Source organism: Crinia signifera, unplaced genomic scaffold (genome assembly GCF_055691185.1).
Source record: "Crinia signifera unplaced genomic scaffold, ASM5569118v1 HAP2_SCAFFOLD_73, whole genome shotgun sequence".
NCBI lineage: Eukaryota > Metazoa > Chordata > Amphibia > Anura > Myobatrachidae > Crinia > Crinia signifera.
The window spans coordinates 401,292-405,444 of record NW_028142632.1 but is presented as its reverse complement, the minus strand read 5'-3'; the positions used below and the strand labels follow the sequence as shown (position 1 = coordinate 405,444).

General features: G+C 48.3%; 1 long non-coding RNA gene across 1 annotated transcript; it reads left to right on the top strand.

Annotated features, from left to right (window-relative positions):
• Positions 1–2,892: 2,892 nt before the first annotated feature.
• LOC146056021 (uncharacterized) lies at positions 2,893–3,843 on the top strand. The gene is made up of 3 exons (XR_014469058.1): positions 2,893–3,000; positions 3,084–3,210; positions 3,305–3,843. It is a non-coding gene; the product is annotated as an uncharacterized LOC146056021 (long non-coding RNA).
• The last annotated feature ends 310 nt before the right edge of the window (positions 3,844–4,153 follow it).

The following is a 4,153-nucleotide window of genomic DNA, read 5'->3' as shown; positions in this document are numbered from 1 at the left end:
CCAGGTGAGCATCGCTTCCCCATGGGGAAGGTGGGAGGAATGGGGCCTTGTGTAATGTTAATAATACCTTCTTTTTCTCTTCTAGCTTCTTCAGTTGGAATAGTTTTTTGGGCCTACAGATGAATACCTGTGTATCTGGGGAACCCCTGCTGTTGTGATGCTGCTTGCCTCATTCCCAGGAGCTGTCACCAGGTGAGCATCGCTTCCCCATGGGGAAGGTGGGAGGAATGGGGCCCTGTGTAATGTTAATAATACCTTCTTTTTCTCTTCTAGCTTCTTCAGGCGGAATGGTTTTGGGACCTACAGATGAATACCTGTGTATCTGGGGAACCCCTGCTGTTGTGATGCTGCTTGCCTCATTCCCAGGAGCTGTCACCAGGTGAGCATCGCTTCCCCATGGGGAAGGTGGGAGGAATGGGGCCCTGTGTAATGTTAATAATACCTTCTTTTTCTCTTCTAGCTTCTTCAGGCGGAATGGTTTTGGGACCTACAGATGAATACCTGTGTATCTGGGGAACCCCTGCTGTTGTGATGCTGCTTGCCTCATTCCCAGGAGCTGTCACCAGGTGAGCATCGCTTCCCCATGGGGAAGGTGGGAGGAATGGGGCCCTGTGTAATGTTAATAATACCTTCTTTTTCTCTTCTAGCTTCTTCAGGCGGAATGGTTTTGGGACCTACAGATGAATACCTGTGTATCTGGGGAACCCCTGCTGTTGTGATGCTGCTTGCCTGATTCCCAGGAGCTGTCACCAGGTGAGCATCGCTTCCCCATGGGGAAGGTGGGAGGAATGGGGCCCTGTGTAATGTTAATAATACCTTCTTTTTCTCTTCTAGCTTCTTCAGGCGGAATGGTTTTGGGACCTACAGATGAATACCTGTGTATCTGGGGAACCCCTGCTGTTGTGATGCTGCTTGCCTGATTCCCAGGAGCTGTCACCAGGTGAGCATCGCTTCCCCATGGGGAAGGTGGGAGGAATGGGGCCCTGTGTAATGTTAATAATACCTTCTTTTTCTCTTCTAGCTTCTTCAGGCGGAATGGTTTTGGGACCTACAGATGAATACCTGTGTATCTGGGGAACCCCTGCTGTTGTGATGCTGCTTGCCTCATTCCCAGGAGCTGTCACCAGGTGAGCATCGCTTCCCCATGGGGAAGGTGGGAGGAATGGGGCCCTGTGTAATGTTAATAATACCTTCTTTTTCTCTTCTAGCTTCTTCAGGCGGAATGGTTTTGGGACCTACAGATGAATACCTGTGTATCTGGGGAACCCCTGCTGTTGTGATGCTGCTTGCCTCATTCCCAGGAGCTGTCACCAGGTGAGCATCGCTTCCCCATGGGGAAGGTGGGAGGAATGGGGCCCTGTGTAATGTTAATAATACCTTCTTTTTCTCTTCTAGCTTCTTCAGGCGGAATGGTTTTGGGACCTACAGATGAATACCTGTGTATCTGGGGAACCCCTGCTGTTGTGATGCTGCTTGCCTGATTCCCATGAGCTGTCACCAGGTGAGCATCGCTTCCCCATGGGGAAGGTGGGAGGAATGGGGCCCTGTGTAATGTTAATAATACCTTCTTTTTCTCTTCTAGCTTCTTCAGGCGGAATGGTTTTGGGACCTACAGATGAATACCTGTGTATCTGGGGAACCCCTGCTGTTGTGATGCTGCTTGCCTGATTCCCATGAGCTGTCACCAGGTGAGCATCGCTTCCCCATGGGGAAGGTGGGAGGAATGGGGCCTTGTGTAATGTTAATAATACCTTCTTTTTCTCTTCTAGCTTCTTCAGGCGGAATGGTTTTGGGACCTACAGATGAATACCTGTGTATCTGGGGAACCCCTGCTGTTGTGATGCTGCTTGCCTGATTCCCATGAGCTGTCACCAGGTGAGCATCGCTTCCCCATGGGGAAGGTGGGAGGAATGGGGCCTTGTGTAATGTTAATAATACCTTCTTTTTCTCTTCTAGCTTCTTCAGTTGGAATAGTTTTTTGGGCCTACAGATGAATACCTGTGTATCTGGGGAACCCCTGCTGTTGTGATGCTGCTTGCCTCATTCCCAGGAGCTGTCACCAGGTGAGCATCGCTTCCCCATGGGGAAGGTGGGAGGAATGGGGCCCTGTGTAATGTTAATAATACCTTCTTTTTCTCTTCTAGCTTCTTCAGGCGGAATGGTTTTGGGACCTACAGATGAATACCTGTGTATCTGGGGAACCCCTGCTGTTGTGATGCTGCTTGCCTGATTCCCAGGAGCTGTCACCAGGTGAGCATCGCTTCCCCATGGGGAAGGTGGGAGGAATGGGGCCTTGTGTAATGTTAATAATACCTTCTTTTTCTCTTCTAGCTTCTTCAGTTGGAATAGTTTTTTGGGCCTACAGATGAATACCTGTGTATCTGGGGAACCCCTGCTATTGTGATGCTGCTTGCCTCATTCCCAGGAGCTGTCACCAGGTGAGCATCGCTTCCCCATGGGGAAGGTGGGAGGAATGGGGCCCTGTGTAATGTTAATAATACCTTCTTTTTCTCTTCTAGCTTCTTCAGGCGGAATGGTTTTGGGACCTACAGATGAATACCTGTGTATCTGGGGAACCCCTGCTGTTGTGATGCTGCTTGCCTGATTCCCAGGAGCTGTCACCAGGTGAGCATCGCTTCCCCATGGGGAAGGTGGGAGGAATGGGGCCTTGTGTAATGTTAATAATACCTTCTTTTTCTCTTCTAGCTTCTTCAGTTGGAATAGTTTTTTGGGCCTACAGATGAATACCTGTGTATCTGGGGAACCCCTGCTGTTGTGATGCTGCTTGCCTCATTCCCAGGAGCTGTCACCAGGTGAGCATCGCTTCCCCATGGGGAAGGTGGGAGGAATGGGGCCCTGTGTAATGTTAATAATACCTTCTTTTTCTCTTCTAGCTTCTTCAGGCGGAATGGTTTTGGGACCTACAGATGAATACCTGTGTATCTGGGGAACCCCTGCTGTTGTGATGCTGCTTGCCTGATTCCCAGGAGCTGTCACCAGGTGAGCATCGCTTCCCCATGGGGAAGGTGGGAGGAATGTGGCCTTGTGTAATTGGAATAATACCTTCTGTTTTTTTCTTCCAGCATCTTCCGTCGGTTGATCCCAAATGGCTGTGGAGTGATGTGTGTCACCCCCTACTTTTCAAACAGGCTGGACCTGATGATTTGTGCTCCATGACTACTTTATATGTCCACTTGCTGCTGTTATCAGGTGAGTGTCGCACTATCAGGAAGACATCCTTATTTGTACTTTAATATAAATCTACTTATCAGTAAAAATGATATTTGAAAATAATTTCTTACAGATTCCTCCGAATATTTGTGAACACTTGACCTGGTCCTTTACAATGAGAACAATTTGGTACATTTGCCCTGGACCTTTTGGACACTTGCCCTGGACCTATACCTTTTGGACACTTGCCCTGGACCTATACCTTGTGGACACTTGCCCTGGACCTATACCTTGTGGACACTTGCCCTGGACCTATACCTTGTGGACACTTGCCCTGGACCTATACCTTGTGGACACTTGCCCTGGACCTATACCTTGTGGACACTTGCCCTGGACCTATACCTTGTGGACACTTGCCCTGGACCTATACCTTTTGGACACTTGCCCTGGACCTATACCTTTTGGACACTTGCCCTGGACCTATACCTATACCCAAGGGCTATACCTTCTGAACATTAATGGACACTTGCAATGAATCTACACCTTGTTAACAATTTAAACACTTGACACACCACTTATTTTTCTTTTTTTATTAGAAAAAAATTACATATTTATGTTTCATGTTAAGAATAAAAGTGTGATGAGAAATTTGAATTGTCTTTCATTACTTTGTAATCTTCATTTGATTGCAGTAGAACCTACCTGTAATAAAAAACAGATAAAATAAATTAATAATGTATTTATTGCAAACACTTGCAAAGGGCAGTTGTTCTATCTTCACAGGCCAAAGGCAGGAGTCCTGCGCTTGGCCTGTGCGATAACACAAGTGCACGGTTGGGTGGGTGCGTGGAGCCTGTGGAATGGCGCAAACACTTGCAAAGGGCAGTTGTTGTATCTCACAGGCCAAAGGCAGGAGTCCAGCGCTTGGCCTGTGCGATAACACAAGTGCACGGTTGGGTGGGTGCGTGGAGCCTGTGGAATG